Here is an 18,659-nt window from a genome sequence, read left to right as displayed (position 1 = left end):
TTGCAGACCACATCACTTGGGTGAGCTCTGCTGCATGTGCTGCCTGCCCCTTCCTCCCCCTCCTCACCCCTGGCCAGCTACCAGGACCTAGTGCCCAGGCATTTCTCCATACACACATGCACACATGTCCCCCCACATACTGCACACCCCCTACACACACCCCACAGCCCACCTACAGGGGAGGGGCATGCAGGGAATGGATTGTGGCTGTGCCCTGGGCCGTGGCCCTGCGCTGTCATCATCCCACAAACCTGCCCCGTGATCCTGGCTTAGCCCGCCTATCCTATTCCCAAAAATTGCTCCCCACTCACCCATAGCCCCATCCCACATAGGGAGTTTTACTTTGGTAAGTTGCAACAGATGGGGGGAGGGGGCAAAGTGGGGAACTGACCCAGCCCAGGACAACTCATCAAAGTTCCCTATGTGGCCTCCAGGCCCAAAAAATTACCCACCACCAGTCTATCACAATCCTCTTTTTATAACCACACCAAGTATCTGAAGATTGCTATCAAATCCCACCTCAGTCTTCTCTTCTTCAGACTCAGTAATCCCAACTCTTTTAGTCTTCCCTTATAAATCATATTGCCTACCCCACTAATGATTTATGTTGGTCTTTGCTGGATTCTTTCTACTTGGCCCACACTTTTTTGAAGTGTGCGGCACAAAACTGGACACAGTTTTCCAATTACAACCTTGCCAATGCCAAACAGAGTGGAAGAAGCATTTCTCTTGACTTGCTAGTGATGTTGCAGGTGATACATCCCCATATGCTATTAGTTTTTTTGTAATAAGTGCACACTGTTGGCTCATAGTCATATTATAGTGCACTGTAATCCTCAGCTCCTAGCTCGTACGTTGGTAAGGAATGGGTTCATTTTATTTTGAAGTAGGGCTGTGAGGATCTGTACTAAGATTCTCAGGTGCTGGGAAGTGAGTTATCAAGGGAACAATGGAACAATCTGCCTATGAAAACACATCATACCTCTTGAGGTCCCTTCTATACATACTTATCTATAATTATTTGATTCTATAAATTCCATTTTTGTCTCCATTTTTTCCTAGGAACAGACCACTTCCATCTCTTTCTATCTTTCCAGGTTTCACCCCAGCAGTAGCAAACAATATGCCATGGTGATCAGCCTGCCAAAGTCCGCATGTAAGGTCACTCTTCAGGCAGAGCTGGAGCAGCAGCTGCCCAGAGCTGAGTTCCAGGACATGAAAAACAAGTTGGAGACTGGGGAGCTGCATGAAGGAAATCACATGGTTGCTGCCAAGCCCCAGAAACTGGAGACATCCCATTTGAACTCAGAGTGGCTGATGTTAAATTTTGACAATGACCATTGCAGCCTCATCACTTATCTCCTCAACAAGACCCAGCGAAGTGCTAGCTGCCCCATCCTTCAAGCCTTGACAGAGTACTTTGGCTACAACCATTATGAAAAGTGGTATCTGAACAATCCCTTTGTTTTGAATAGGTGTTTGGTCTTCTTCTCCTACGTCTTCCCTTGCATGGGTACCTACCTCAACTTAAAGAGCAACCACCACATCCAGGACCTCATTGATGGGAACTTTTGTGCCACAGAGCCTGGCTACTGAGCCTTGGCGTTCAAGGAGATCTTACACTTGGATAAGAGCATTGGAAAGCAGGTTTTGTAGAACAACTGGCACATGCTCTGTAGCATCCCTGTGCACCACTGTGACAACAACCTCTGTGCCAACTCTGTGGAGCAGGATGTCAACAAGAACCTTTGCCTAATACATGTAATAAAACCTTAGGCAGCACCAGGGTGATGATTTCTTGTTAGGAGGAGTTGCCAGCTGGAGAACTGCCCAGCTTATCAATCAATCAGTTACCTATTAGGCTCACCCACATTCTATCCCCCTTTCTATTGTTCTACTATATTTCTAAGAAGTCAGTGGCCTGGGTGTCATAGTTCTATGTATCCTTGTAATCTTTCTCTCTAGAGTATGTGGGCATTGACTTTGTCCTGTTATCCCCCACCTCCAGGAGCATGGTCCAATGCCCTGAATTGGGTCATGCAGATGTATACTCCATGGTGTCCCTGTTGTTCCTAGGTCTTAAGCATGATTTACTCACCTAGAGTGGCTCCTGAGAGCTGCTTTAATTAAAGTGCTCCCTCCACACCTCTGCTCCCCACCCCCCACCCCTCGGAGTGTGTGTAAAGATGCTCTTTGTTCCTGTTCTTGGTAGTGAAAGAGACTGGATACTGCTCAGACTGGGTTTTAAGACTAGTGGGTGCAGGCTTGGAAGGACAGGGAGTTTCATAGTTTCATAGTTCCATAGTTGGTAGGGTTGGAAGGGACCTGAGCAGATCATCAAGTCCGAACCCTTGCCATGGCAGGAAAGAGTACTGGTGTCAAACGACCCCAGCAACGTATTCATCAAGCCTCCTCTTAAAGACCCCCAGGGTAGGAACCAGCACCACTTCTCTTGGAAGTTGGTTCCAGTCCTAGCCTCCCTGACAGTGAAGTAGCGCCTCCTGATATCTGGCCTGAATCTACCCTCTGCCAGCTTGTGACCGTTCTTTCTAGTCACTCACGGTAGTGCTCGGGGGAACAGGGACTCCCCCAATGCCTGCTGGTCCCCTCTGACTAGTTTGTAAACGGCCACTAGATCCCCCCTCAGTCTTCTCTTGTGGAGGCTGAACAGGTTCAGGTCCCTTAACCTCTCCTTGTAGGGCCTGCCCTGCTGACCCCTGATCATGCGAGTGGCCCTCCTCTGGACTCTCTCCATGTTGTCCACATTCCTCCTGAAGTGCAGTGCCCAGAACTGGATGCAGTACTCCAACTGCGGCCTGACCAGTGCCACATAGAGGGGGAGGATCACCTCCTTGGACCTGCTTGAGACGCATCAACTTGAGAGTTGTAGAGACTTGCCCCTCTACTCCCTCCTTACCCACTTTTGCCATGTAGAGCCTATATAGACGTTCTTGCATGTATTTCCCCTTTCCTTTGACTCAGCATGTACTTCCTGCCTGACTCCTGCAGAACGTGTTGGCTAGTAAAACACTTTTCATAAACACCAAAAAAGAATGGTGACTGTGGACTGATAGGAGTGGTTTATGTGCTCAGGACTGGAGGTATTGGCTTGAAAGATGGCTGGGGTCTGGCAATGGAGGAGAAAATGCCAGGCGGTGGCATTTAAAGAAGAGAGAAGAGGTTGGAGACATTGGTATACCAGAATGTATTTTTTTGGGTGCAGAGAGATGTAGTGTTTGAAAGGCATCAAAATGTAACGGGGTTTGAAGTGGTCACAGATTGTAGTGTTTCAGGTATGGACAGACATGACACATCTAAGTGTTCCACAGTGAGTGGCAGCATATGGTGCTACTGCTTTATAGCCAGGGGCTGATGGGAGCACACATCCCAACATGCCTTGCAGTGATTTACTCTCCAAAGCTTTTCAAGGACTGCTGAATGCACAGGAAAGTGCCTGGTTGGCTGTTTGCCCAGGGTCCCACACCCAACCTGGTGCTGGGAGTGCCTCATCAGGTTCCTTTCCAGAGGGCTTGTCAGGGGGCACACAGTGGACCCTTACCGTCTTCTCACTGTGCTGCCAGGGTTGCCAGATGTCTGTAAATTTATGGACACATTATAAAAATAAGCCTAAGCACTCCAATCCATAAAGCAGTAAAAAAAAAAAAAAAAAAAAAAAAAATGGAGGTGTCTAGGAAAGGGAGCTGTCCATGAGCTTCCCTGAAATTTGTGGGAATGAGACTAGAGGAAGAGAAGTGCCACCTAGTGTCTGAGTGGGAGCACAACAACCTGTGCAAAGTTGTGTGGGGCTCAAGCCTTGCAGGTGGTCAGTAGTCCCTTGCGGTGGGGGCGGGTAGGGGAGGAGGGGGGGTGTCTGTTTTGGGACAGGGTGAGAGGAGCTGGTGGGGTGAGACCGAGGATGCAGGATTGTGTTTGGTGCAGTCAGAGATAACAGGGTGTAGGGGTGAGTTGGGGACACCTGAGGAGCAAGGCAGCAAAGTGTAAAAGCATTGCTCTATGGTATGCAACCGAAATTCACACAAGCAAAACTACCTATTGCATTACCAATGGGGAAGCATTATCAGCTGGGCATGGGAGGATCCAGGAAGGGGGTAGTTGCGTGCAGTCACACTGCCATTGCTATGCTGCACATGTGCAGTGAGCTTTCTGAGTTCACAGGCTTGTCAGCAGAGTTTCTATCAGAACTGCTGCTTTGGCACACCTGCAAAACCCAGGGTTGAATGCCACCAAGGTTGGCCTCCACTCCCTAGCCTACCTTTGAATTTTATGGTGGGGAAAAGAAGGGGTGAGAAGCTACAGTCTTTACTCCAGAGTTCTTGAGTGATACCATTCAACACAGATCAGTTATTTTATTGATTATGACTATGAAAGACCATGAACAATTAATTATATGAATATATATTACTGAATTTTGGTCTGTTGCAGAACTATGGTGTATTCTTATGCAGAAAGCTCAGCACTTTAATGGGTATCCTTTAATAGCTGACTGGTACTATCACACATAGTACTATCCTTTTAATAGGCAGAAGACAGGGAAGGGTGTCACCTTAGAGACTAACCAGTTGAGAGAGGCATAAAAAGTCTGAAAAAATTGGCCATCTCCTACAAAGCTTATAGTTTTCTGAACCAGTTAGTCTCTAACATGCTACTCAGCCCAGACTTCTGCCTTGCTGTGGATAAACACAGCTAATTACATCTCTCTTTTTAGGGTGCAGACAGAAGTGCAGCTTCCTGCTGTACTTTGTGGCACTTTGCAGGAAGCACTGTGAGTTATAGAGATCCCCTGGATCCAACAGACCTTTGCTGTTGGCCCCAGGGGTAGGGGGTGTGGCAGGCCAGTAGGGGGTGCTCCCCCCATGCTGAGCCACCCATGTCACTGTACCCAACCACCTACCAAGCTCCAAGTGCCTTCCCAGATGCACCTCATGTCTGGCTTACCCCCTTTCCTGGAGCACATCCACAACTCTGGGGTAACCGCCACCACCACCCAGGGGTCTGGTCTGTATTCAGGCCCTGTGTCCCCTGGGGTACACAGGCCTTGTAGACCTTGAGAGTGCTTAACCCACTGTGAGAACTTGGGGTGCTTCCTTTAGCCTGAAGCACAAAGAGTAGCTTCCCTTAGTTAGCCAAGCATAGGAAGCTTAAAGGCATGCCCCAATCCCTCTCCCAGCAAGTCCACCATGCTTGTTATAGTGGAGAGCTTTATTGGTTAAAGAGGGTAGGCTTGAGGTAGGGTACAGGATAGAGAAGTATCAAAGAATAACCCAGAGCAAATGGTGTCAGCTTAGTAGCTGGTTAACATACTTCTACATTACAGTAAACTATATAGCTAGATAAGTTCCAGGTAGTTTACTCACTTCAGCATCCTGAGAGAGACAGAGAGTTGCAGATGTTCCAGTTGCTGTATGTGAAATTAACATAGCTGCTGTCCCACCTCCTGGGCGGTCTTAGCTTATATAGCCCTTTTGACATCACCTCTGAGACCCAATCAAGGCCAGGTTTTAAAATCAATTTAAAAAGCATCACTGGTCACCTAAGAGAATGACATGGGCTCAAGCCCCCGCCCCCATGCCATGAGGTCAGGGCTAATATAGTAGAGAGGTGGGAGTTCCCACCTTCGACATGAATTCCTCACATCGGCAGTAACCTGAGGCAACCAAATTGTCAGACAGGTGAGAAAATAATGGCAAGGAAAAGACGTAATAGTAATGACTGGGAAGAAACTGGGATGGAATTCTTCCACAGGGGGATGCAGCAGCAATTTGGAGCAGCTGCGAGTCTGTAACCACTCTCCCCTAGACCCACCCCTCCTTCCTCCCAGCCCCATTCCTGTCTTCAGAATGGGATAGGGGGAAGGGAGGGAAAGGAGTTCCATCTGGGTTTTTTTCAGCTGGTGCTAGAGGCTGGGGCAGACAGATTGGAGCTTCCTCTGAGGTGGGGGGCTCCAATCCACCTGCCCCAGCCTCCAGCACCAGCTGAAAAAAACCCAGACCGAGCTCTATCCATTCCCTCCTTTCCTCACCCTCCCCATTGTAAAGACAAAACCAGGAGCTGGGCTGGGCTGATGTAGCCCAGCCCTGCTCCCAGCATGCGCTGACACAAGTTAACGAAGGTGTTCCACTTTGAAATGTAATGAGGGTTCAGATTGTTGTGGGATCTGGCCCTTTTAAAGCTCTCTGCAGGCATGCCCTTCTGAAAGGGCACAGCTGTAAAAGCACTTTCAAGGGGCCAATCCTGTGACAAACATACTTCTTTCTGTGCCTTTATAGCTAACTGGTTTACAACACACAATCCTATGGCATGGCATTGTCCTGTGACAGTCCTATCATGTACACATGGTTATCTTGAAAGAAGCAGTATTCCAGAAATACTGAAATATCAGCTATGATCAAAATACTGAAGCAGCCATCCAGCAGCATTTGAAATGAAAATACCACTTGCATGATTCAGTACATGTAATAACACTTACTAAGCAGTTATTCAGATGGTTAACTGGGCTAAAGGTCATGCAAAGTTCAGCAGCTAAACTACGTCCTTATCATAATGCACAAAAGCATTATGAGAATTTGGTCAGCTACTCAACATATTACAAAAGCCTTCTCCTATATGTACTAAAATGGATATTTCAGTTACCACTAGCCAGCAGCATTTTCACATGAACATTTTTCAGCCATCTCTTTGTACAGTACACAAGTTGAGACTCTGCATTTGCAGCCTTAGTACTTGCTCCTAAGACATGACTGTTGCAAAGTGCTTGAGCCCCAAGAGGACTCCCTACTGAAAAGACACCTTCCTCACCAGGAAACTCATTGCCACTTTCTTTTGAATAATTTGAGTTTTCCTGTTACCACACAGTTATTTGTATTGTCAAAGAATTGAGTGGAGAAGCTCCCAAGGTGGCCGTGGATCTATAATGAGCTCTGGAGTGTTAACTCACCCAGTTGCTTGTTAGCTAAGCCCAGTGGTAGTTCCCTGTGGACTTCAATTTCGACACACTCTAAACCCACAGATAGGATTTCATAACAGCACCCATGGGGTCTGATTAGATATGTTGGCTCTGATCACTAGAGACAAACTGTTAGGTTCAGTTCCCAGGTGGTGTAATTTGCGTTCCAAAGATAGATCGGAATCAATAGAGCCACATCTCTACCTGGGGTAAACTAGCTGTAGCGCCATTGATGTCAATGGGATGCTTCCCAACAGGTACCAATTAGTGTCACCCCATATGAGTCAGTGAGATCAGATCGCCAGCTGGTGTAAATTAGCCATAGCTCTATTGATGTCCATGTCCTCTAGGATAACAGGATTTTGGTGAGAGCAGTAATGAAATCATAATACAGTGATCATCTCTTGCTATGTGAAAAGCATCCAAGTAACTCATCTTGGACAAAGATGTGACAGAAAACTCCTAACCAGAATGGAGCAAATAGTTGGTTTGTTTTTCTCTTGAAATTAAGCAGTTTGGTTTTTTCCCCACAGTGAAACAGACCCAAATTAAAACTTCCAACTTTAGGTCAACCCAAAAATATCACAATGACCTTAAGCAAGCTGTTTCATTCTATTTTGGAGTTTATTTAATGCTTTTCAAAATTATATCTTCTTTTTTTTCTATTTTTAAAATGTAGCTTGGGTTTTAAATGCAAAAATGCCACTTTGAAATTAAAAATCAGAAACTTTCTTTCTGAAAGTTTGAATGGAGTGTTTCAGCATTTCCAAAACAAACCATTTCATTTAAAAAAACATGAACATGAAATTTTTGGAAATTTTTGTAATATTTCCTCCCCTTCCTGACAGAAACTCTTTACCAAATTTGTCCCAAATTCTTAAATATGTTTGGCCCCTCTGAAACTTATTTTTCAGTGAAAAAATCTTCTAACAAAATTGGCATAATATAGGTAAAAACTCCAGCAACCCACCTACAGCAGCACTTGGCCTGGTGATAGATTGTATTCTTGGTTGCCTGCTTTATTGGAGACTATGTTATAACCACAGAAAGGGTTAGATTTGTTTGCTTCATTAGGTACTAGGGCAGGGGTTGTCAACTGGGGGTACGTGTACCCCTGGGGGTACTTGGGAAAGCCTCAGGGGGTACGCGGCAGCAGCACAGAGAAGCAGGGGGCAGGTTCTCCAGCACTTTACACCACCTGTGCCACTGTGCGCCATGCACCACCAGTGCTTTTGCTTTTGCCCAGACAGGGGCACAGACGGGAACAGACAGACCAAGCTGGCCCACTTCCACTGCCACGTGCCACTGGCACTTCTGGTTTCACCAACGCATACCACTGGCACTTCCAGTTTTGCTGCCATGCACCGGGTAGGTACATGGTCCCTACCTCCCTCCCCGGTTGTTGACTGGCCACTGGGGGACCCTCCCCATCCCCTGCTTGTCAACCGGCCACTGGGGGACTCCTTGCTTCTCAACTGGCCTCCAGGGGTACACCGACTGAAAAAGGTTGAAAACCCCTGGACTAGGATAGAGGACAAGGATTCAGATATGGACTCAATTCCCGGATTTGTCACTATTCTGGGTTACTGTAGGCAAATCACTTCTCACTGTTTCAGTTCCCCCATCCTACTTAGACAGTAAGCTCTTCAGGGTAAGAACTGCCTGTAGCAGGGCACTTAATGTGCCTGTCACTTCAAGAGGTGAGAGGCAGCTTCCAAGTGGCATGGGGGTGTGGAGGCTGATAGGTGGAGGTTTTAGACTCACCTGAGAGGAAGAGGGCTGGGCTTGAGCCATTTAAGCCCAAAGCCTGAATAGGTCAGGTAGGCTAGATTTGAGAGCCACAAGGAATGGAGCTCTGGGCAGCAGGGCTCTTGAATGACCCAGGGATTAGGGTAAGCCACTCTGAAGACTTGGGACAAGGGAATATGACCTAGGGTAGGCAAATAGCCTTTATTTTACATTGGTACTTGAGCCTTGCTGGAGGCAGGCCCAACGGCTCCCCAGCGAGCTGGTAGATAAGAGCAGAGCTGAGAGAGAGAGGAGCTGCCTTGGGAGACTAGAAGGTCCAGGAGCCTGGGGGAGGAGAGGGGGGGTTCCCTGGGGAGACCCGAGGTTCCAGGAGTGTACAGAGAGTGGGACCAGAGGGTCCAAGGGCCTAGAGAGAGAGGCTGAGAGTGGGACCAGAAGGTCCAAGAGCTGAGAGAGGTGCTGAGGGAGTGACCAAGGGGGTCCAAGTGCCCAGAGAAAGGGCAAAACAATCCAGAGGGTCCAAGAACCCAGAGAGGGGCAGAGTGAGGGACCAGGGGGGGTCCGAGAGCCCAGAGAGGGGCTGAGCATATAGAGAGGGGAAACAGGATGTCCAAGAGCCCAGAGGGAGGGCTGAGTGACCCACAGGGCCCGAGAGCCAGAGAGGCACTAAGAGTGAGACCAGAGAGTCCAAAAGCCCAGAGAGGAGCTGAGAAGAGTGAACATCAGGTGGACACCTGGAAGTTTAGCATCTGCAAGGTTTGGGGTATGGTGTAGGGATGGATGGAGCCATGCAATTGGCCCTTAAGGCTACAGTGCCCTGGAGGGGCACAGACAGGCCAAGCTGACCCATTTATCTTCAGGGCTGAGTAGAGACTAGTGAGGTCCAGGAGGGACCAGATGACTCGAATTAACTAAGACTTGCTCTAAGGCCTGTGAGCAGCCTCCCTTCCCTAATCTTTTTTAAGAACAAGGCATGGCAGGCGTGTAATCAAGGGAGGGCTATCTTTGAGCTCAAGCTAGGCAGGAGCCAGACAACTACTGGGGGTGTCATGGCCACCCCTGTCCCAGTCCTGCTACAGTGCCCCTTGCTATATATTTGTGCAGTACCCTGCTGCATGGTACAAATGATGGTCAGATCAGCAAGAGATCTAGTCGGTCCCTGTGACTCTGACAAAGTTTGCAAGATTACTTCTGTAGTCTTTGGAAGTGAGCAGTAAAGAGAAAATGACACCCTGCCCCTGCCCTTTCTGGCCACTGGTTCTCCTAAAATCACATACTTTTTTTTTTTAAGTAAAGAAATCCCTAGATAAAAAATCTTTAGTAAGATGTGTTTCAAGTTTATGTGCATGTCTCCTTTTAAAAATCTTAAAGTTCAGGGAAAAGAAACCATCAGTAAATTCTGAAGGAAGCCTTACCTAGTTAAAACTGCAGTGTATTCCTATCCCCAGCTAAGAATCCCCAGCTAAGGGTGCCTAAGAGTTTTACCACATGTCACATTTGTCATGGGCCAGATTATCCTTATGTTTGACCTATATAAAAAAAAAAGTAATGGCACAAGTGTGTACACTCTGTTGTATTATTGCTCCTCTGTTCCTTTGCTAATAAGTGGCTGGCAAGAGCACCCATCTCAGCATGCCTTGTGGTCATGTAGTGGTGGAGGTTCCCAGAGATTCCCCACCATTATGTGGGAGTGCCTATTGGGTAGTTGCCTGAGTGGGAGTAATCAGAACTGCCCAGTGTAGACCACCAGTCATTTCTACTGCTACCACTATTCCCACTATTTCCCATTGCTACCACAGCTGGCCTGCTGCTATTATCCAAAGGACCTGAACACGATCCTTGTCTTGCAGGCCACTGTCCCTCAGTGTCAGAAACTTGCACTCAGGGTTATGTGGCAAAGGGGCCAGAGGTGACTCAGGTGATATCTGTGCCAAGCTGGCACCCTGCTTTAAGTGGTAAACTGCTTGGATGAGGAGGGTTCCCCAGCAGAGGAGAAATGCATTGTAATTGCAATGAAACTTGCTACCCCCAACAGCCTCTGGTCCATAGCCAGACAGCTCAGCATTGGCATGTCCATGGTGGATGGGTGATATGATGCAAGAGATGTGTTTGGTGATCCAGCAGCTGGTAGCACCGCAGATCAAATGCATGGTTGATCCACAGGAAATTGTGGATGTGTTGGAGCTGTTGATGGGACAGACATCCTTTTGCTGTGCACCATGGCCAGGACTTAATAAATTGCAAGGGCTTTATTTCAATGGCAATGCAGGCATAGTGGATTACTGTGGGAGTTTCACCCAAATCAGTGCCAGCTGGTCAAGCAAGATTCACAGCACCAGGAACTCTCATATACAGCTGTGGAGTTATCCTCTAGGGGTTCTGAAGTCACACTGACAAGCTGGAGAGATCAGCAAGCTGCTGTGCATATGTCACACAGCTGAAGGAGGTGGAACCATTCCCCCATTTCCCCCTGCAATCTCTCTTGGATCTACCCAGGAAAACAAACTGAAGTTTTTCCTCTCCATAAGTTTGTGGCCAAGAACCTGAGTGGCTGTTGGGTAGGGTGAGGGTTGTTGGGTGTGGGGACAGTTTTCAGGAAGGGGGATGGGAAGGAACAACTGAAAAAGCAGTTAAAAAGGTGTTTTTGCCTCTCCTTATACTTGGTTTTTTCTCAGACAAGCAAGAAAAATCTTATAGCTCATTTAATAGAAGTGGCACTTATTTAAAGCCCTAACTCAAGAGTTGCTAAACCTGACCCTGATCTAGACACAGACAATTCTAACTTGAGAGTGGTGGTAATGCTGGCTGGTCACAGGGCATGAAATTACATTCAGATGCTGCTCATACTTGAGCTAGTAACAGTGGAGATGACAGCTGGGTAAATAGTGATTTTTTGGGCCTGATTCTATTCCATCTAGGGGGCATCATGGAATAGGTGCCTAAGTGCAATTCTGTTCCACCTGTTCAAGTGACATACACCATCATCTGACCCTTAAGACTAAGTCACTAAAAAGCCTCAAGGAGGAGGAATTGTAGTGCCTCCCCACACTTTATGTATACCAGTTTTTCAGGGACTCGAGCAGAGTCAAATGGAAACTTACTTACATGTGATAGAAAACCACAGCAGTTTTTGCCTTCCAGCCATTAGGAAAGAGCAGTGAGCAATGGGGCGCTTCTGCTAATCAGCAGCAGGGGGTGGGGAGCGCACAGGGGAAACATCAAGATTAAAGAAGCTGTAGCGCCACACCAAGCCCTTTTGGTACAAATTCCACAGAACCCTAGTAATAATATCTGGCCTTTGGCCTGCTTTCTGTTATAGTGGAATGAGAACTTTTATAGAGCTTTCTGGATGGGTGTAGGTGAACTTAATGACTTTCTGTGTCCCACAGAAAGGCCCAATCCTGTGTGGTGCCAATCATCTCCTTTAACCAATGAATTCAGCAGATGTGGTAGGTACTCAGAAGTGTTAAGGAGCATTTATGTAATATCTCACATCTGTCTGCTGGAAATCATCACGGTCCAAACCAATCAAAGATGTGCCTTTTGATTCATGCTGCAGCCAGCCTGTAGGACTCATTGCCACATGAAATCACTGAGGCCCTCAGAAATACTGCTAAATATTCTTTCTGGAAAAGTCTTTCTGCCAAAAACACAATACAGTAATAATCATCACTGCTACCTAGTAAGTCCAAACCAATAACAAATTAACCTTAAGACAATATTAGTAGATTAATAGTTTTAAATAAATGATGACACTCTCCTGCCACCCACACATTTGTATATGCATAAAGAGAACACTGCACATTAAAATGATGAATATTAAAGTAAATCCCACACCCCAAAAAGTATCAAAAGAGTGTTAAGTGTGATGTGACTTCTAAGTAATGGGGTGACAGGAGGAAACTTGCTTCTCATCATTGCCAGTCCTGGCAGCATGGCATTTCTTTTCTTGCTGTATACTGTTAATTTTGTTCTGAGGATCCATTTGCAAACTGGCAATCCCTGGGGCCATGAAGACACTCCAGATAATTGTTTCAGACATTGGTTCCACATTTTACACCAGTTTTTTTTTTGGTGGGGGAGAATGTCACACATGTCAAGATCTTCCAGAGTGGCCAGTGATTTTTAGACACTACAATGTGCTTTTGATGGAAAGCCCAGTTTTCAAACCCTTGAAAAAGTTCTGTCTTTATGCATTAAAGGTGATAATTTTTGTGGGTGATACTTTTATTGAACTGACTGCATGGCAGGGATAGACTTAGACAAGCTTTTAATGCAGTGGATTCTCTTCAGGCCGTTTTTTTTAGACGTTGCTGAATACTAATGAAAAAAACAGGCTTGCCCAGCCAGAAATGCCTGGGACTTTTGGAAAAAAAATCTTGCTTAGACTTGGCAGATCAGAGCAGTTGCACTGACTGTTAAGTATCCCTGTGCCACTTCATCCCATATCCAAGATTCAGCACTGCAGTGAAACAAAAGGTTAAATTACAGGTCTCCGCATATACTAGCACAGATCACAGATCTGTTTTCAGGACAGAGTGGGCCTGATCCTGTTTTACTTTTAAATGGGTTCTGGAATGATCCCTATGTAGGTCTGATTTCTGAAGATGCTGGGCAAATGCAGCTGCTTTTTGTGCAGGGGAGGGTATTGGAGGCATTCAATACCAATCAACAGCTGCCATTCTCTTTAGTGAAGTTGTTCGCTGTTGGGGGCTGAGTCCTCTTACATTTCTGACCGCTTTATTTAAGTGAAGCTGAGCAATCTGGAAACTTCGGTCCCTTGTGTCTCTGATTCTGAAACGCCTTAGAGACCCAGACTCCAGGGCTTTGAATGCAAGTATAAACATCCCCACTCCCCAAGCACGCTGCCATTTCTCGATCTCTAGAGTCATCACACAAATAGCTCTGTTGAGCCAAAGGTAAGAGAAGGACTTTTTTGTTCCTCTAGAATTGACATGAATTAGTATCAGTTCCAGTTAGGTTCTGTTATCTGGGCTAGGGAGGCAGAAGAAGGCTCTTTGTATTTCTGAGAGAGCCTGACCTACATTCCACAGCAAGTACCCCTGGTTTCTGCAACACAGTGTTGAGTTACAGTGGGAATTTTTCAGGGCAGCTGAAAACAACTGAGGATTGAACTGAAATCAAGGCAAAGGCCACTGAAGCTCCTGGGCTACTGAATCAGTTTTTAAACTCCTATCATACTGCTATTAACTTTCCAGTTTTTGTTGTGCTACAGAATTTTGTGCCTGCAATGCATAGAAATTGTTGTTTGGAGAATTTAGTGTGGTGTAATTGTAGGTTGCAGTGTATAGGAACTCAGTTATATCCCTTTAAATACAGGTACTCCTCACTTAACGACCTACCTGTTTAACGACCGCGCGGACTTACGACCAGCTCTCCGAGCAGTCGGTATTGTATGAAACGTATTGTGGAAACGGCAGCGTGGCGTCTCAAGCCAAGGCACGCAGTATCAAGGGGCGGCTCCTCGCTTATCGACCAATTCGCTTAACGACCTAGTCGCAGGAACGGAACTCGGTTGTTAAGTGAGGAGTGCTTGTATTTTGGAAGTGGGCCTCCCTATCATCTATTACAGAGGCTACCAAAGCCTCACAGAGAAGCAGTGTGTATATGTAGACAGGCCTTGTGTATTTGTAGTATGATCAGAAAAAAACAGAGATTTAGAAGGTAATAGCAGTTTGGAGTTATAGGATTTATGAAGTCTCTGGATATTTTGGATGAAATGGTCAGGATTGAAATAAGTAACTGCTACCATTTAGTGTCACCATTATAAGGGTTAGGCAGCAGTGTCCACACTGGCAGGGCAGGGGCTCGTGAGAGGTGATGATGAGCTATTTTGAGTGCACAATGTGAAACTATCAAATAAATAAATCAGAGTTTATGACTACAGCTTTTTTACGATTAGCCATAGTACTCAACAGAAAAAAACCAAAGCCACGAGCAGCTTAAATAAAACGCCTGATTTTCAAAACATGATGAAAGACTGGCTTGTGGATTGTTTCTGTGACTGTTTGCACTCACATGGGTATCACTGTGTCAGGTTCACCCCTGTTGTCATTTGAATGAAAGGTTTTTGTTGCAATTAAATGACTAGACATATTTTTTAAAGTGAAAGCTGTGTTGGTACAGCAAAATTTCACAGGGGGCTCAGTGACTAGTGTCAAATAGTAATTTACATGGGACTGCATGTCCGGCTATCATGGTTGTTATTATGAATTCTTTGGGCTTTGATTTTTCTACCCTAGCTTATCCTGTCTCCAGAGTCTCAGAGCCTAATTCCACAGAAGTTGTAAAAGTCCCATTCTTCATGTGGGAGTTTGATCTCTGAGGTCAGGGCATTGCATTGCAGTTCTTTTAATGTTTCAACATAGTCTCAGAAAGGGCTATGTGAGTATACAAATCAAGGGGGTCTGGACTAAGGACATTATATTATCTGTCTATTTGTCTGTCTGTGTCAGTCTCTCCAAAAATCAAATTCACTGGGCACATCTACGTCATCCTATGGCATGTTGTTACTGCACTGTGCTTTAGTACTTCCTCTTCGAAATACTAAAGCACAGTGCAGTAACTACCCGTACTGTGCCATGCGTGTGGTGTGGGGTTAGTTTTAGCTGTTACTTCACCGTAGCGGCACACTAAAACTGGGCATCGCACCACTACGGCAAAGTAGCTGCCAGTCATGTGTAGACCCACGTGATGCGCTACACATGATCGCTACATTGCTGTAGCGCATCACTATGGTGACATAGCACAATGTGTTGGCAAGCCCACTGTGTATATCATGTTAGGTCATTAGTGAGTACAACATCCAGTTGTAGAAGACAGTGAAAAACTAAAGAGTTCAAAGAAGAACTACAACAATTTTTTGAAGTCTAGGCAAAATCCTTATCATGGGAAACCTAAGGAGTTCAGTCTAGAGAGATTCTCTAAGGCAAGGATCATCTTTTTGTTCTGAATTAGACATAATAGGGTCCAGGCTCGTAAGTGGTGGATTATAATAATTATATTAACAACAACAATAATAACATTATTACCTTTATAACCCAGGATCTCAGAGGGAAAAGTTGTTAAGGTGGATATAATTTAGACCAAGTCATTAGTGAGTCCAGAATATTATTGCCTGCCTTAAAATTTTAGAGATTTCCATGAATACTTCTTTCCAAAAAAAAAGTGGTCATACAATAGGATACATTTCTAATGTATTTATTTATTATGTATAAAGGCTGCCCTCCCAAAAAAGGCTCAGAGCAGCTTATAATAATAAATATTTTTAGTTTCATAACTATAAATGTAAACAAACAATGCAACAAAGCCATATCAACACTGATCAGAAAAACACATTATATTAGATACTGCATCATCCATTGATCTTGCTGGTCTATCTGTACCCTAGGAACAGTAGTGCTGTTATTATACCCTCATCATCAGGTCCTAACACACCACAGTCAGTATTATTATTAGGCTTTTCATGCCCTAGCCTTTTTGCAGTTCTTCCATAGCTGATTGCATTAGTCCATTCTTTATTTAATTTTCAATTAAATATTCTCATCAGATGGAAAAGAAACGTGCATTGGTGAAGCATTCTTCCTCCTTCTATTTTATATCCACCATTTCTTGCCTTCAAGTATGTACTAGATTAAATTATTATTAACATCATAGCATATCAGATATTATATAATATCACAGTAATATATGAATACAGTACTAATATTGTCGATTAAAACTGTGGTGATGATGGCGGTGATGATGATGCCACTAGATTTTGGTTTATAACTTGCTCTTAATAAAAGGGTGCTTGTTTTAGGAAATAAAGGCCAAATGAGATCCCAGGACTGCTGATTAAAGTTAGATTCAATGTAGCAATATGGAGAGTTAACTTCAGGGACTACTTCTCCACTCAACTTAGTAGTAAATGAGGACCTAGTTTTTCAGGCTATAAGGAGTCAAAGGCTGGGCAGTTGTTGCTGGATACAGAACCTGGAAATACCACTAATACTCTATCCCAATGGGCCACTTTGGTTTGGGCAAACCTCTAATTCTCTCTGACTAACTCACATCCCAGAACTGTTTAATCCAGATGGTATGCCTTTGTTTGCAAAGCTACTTCTGGCTAGCTCAACCAGAAGTTGTAGGCTCAGTGTAGGAGTCACTGGATGCTTTGCAGAAAATACAGCTTGTTAAAGCCCAGTTCAGGGCTGCTCCTGCCCTGCTCTGCCCCCCGTGCAGCAGCCAGGAGGAGCTCCAGGCTCCAGGGGCTGGCAGGGGGCATAGGGGTTGGTCCAGATCCTCATGTGATTGGGAGAGCTATCCCCACTCATCTGGAACGCTGCCTGCCAGCCATGGGGAGATTGGGTCCCGACCTGATCTCCACTTGGCTAGGAGAGCTGTCCCCACTCAGCGGGAGCCCCACGTGGCTGGCAGGCAGCATTTGCGCCAAGCAGGGATGGCTCGATCGGCCACATTGAGATCAGGTCAGGACCCAATCTCCACATGGCTTGCAGGCAGCATCCCCACTGAGTGCAGACAGCTCTCCCAGACATGTGGGGATTAGCTGCCAGGACAGCTCTCCTGGCCATGTGGAGATCGGGATGAGTCCCAATCCCCACATGGTGGGGAGACAGCTGCTGCTCCAGCTGGCACAGCTCCTCCCGCATTGGGGTTTAGCGAGGGAGCAGTTGGCTCCCTGCTGCCTGGGCTAACCAGGAGCAAATTACTCCTAGTCAGCATCTATATGCATGCTACTGCGCTGTAACTAAGGCTCTGTTAATCCATTACCCGTATTTCCTGGTGCAAGCAAACGATGCATTAACCTAATTTACTGTGCAGTCAATCCTGGGCGTGTGTAAACAGTGACACTTTACTGTGCATTAGATTTGTTTATTGTGCAATAAAGCGACTTGTGTAGACGTGCCCACTGAGTGATATTTGGTAGCCAATGCCATACAGAAGGTCACAGGAGACTCTCCTGGAGATTAAAAAGCTGTGACTCAATGAGTGAACATATAAACAAAGAAGTGATTGTAGCTCTCAGCCTGCCTCCTTACTTTGTCCTGGGTCAACAGCATCACCCATCTCTATTTATCATGACATATGTGAGTGATTGTTTACGTGTGTTGGTAACAGCAAACCAAAACAACCAAACAATTGCCTGCTCCTCTCCTTCCGCTGGGCTCCTCAGTGCAGTTTTATCAGCTCTCACAAACTTCATGGTATCTGATGTTTCTCCTTAAAACTACAGTTCCTGGATTCATATGATTCTGGGAGAATCGCTTTCCTTACAACAAAAATAACACATCTCTAGCTTTCAGCCATGAGGATAAAAGCTTGTAAACCTGAGCCTCGTGGGCCCAGAAAGCAGAAGACAAATAACCCAAAGAACCCAAATTATACTACTTATTTTTTTTAAAAGCTCTTAAAAGTTTTAAGGCCTTCTCACCATTTTTAAACTTAGCGCCATGGTTTTGGCATTTATACACATACTTTTTTGTCCCGTGATGTGCCGGAGATCCACCACTTAAGTCTGCACATGAGCTGAGGTGAACTACGCTGCACTGCATGCAGTTGTATAAGCGTCAAAATGCGCATCGGTGCACAGAAAATGGCGGTGCTGTGCTTTTGAACTAAAGCACCTCTGATGTGTTTTAGTTCAAAAGCACGTCGCGGCCATTTTCTCAGCGCTGACGTGCATTTCTCTGCTTATACAACTGCAAGGGTCACAGTGTCGGGCGGTTTTCAAAGCACTTGGCGCTATGGCACTTGCATGTGTAAAAATGCACATTGGGTTGAAGGGACCTCAGAAGCAATATGTTTCAAATCCCTACATAAAGGTAGGAATGCTTTGGAATGCTTGGCTGTAGCAATGCTCTCTGTGTATTCCCTCCATCCTGTGTATGTTGCTATGACTCAGGGGTGGGCAATTATTTTGGCT

The sequence above is a fragment of the Alligator mississippiensis genome, chromosome 5 (genome assembly GCF_030867095.1).
Source record: "Alligator mississippiensis isolate rAllMis1 chromosome 5, rAllMis1, whole genome shotgun sequence".
Classification (NCBI taxonomy): Eukaryota; Metazoa; Chordata; order Crocodylia; family Alligatoridae; genus Alligator; species Alligator mississippiensis.
The sequence above is the reverse complement of the archived record's forward strand: the minus strand, read 5'-3'. Positions refer to the sequence as shown.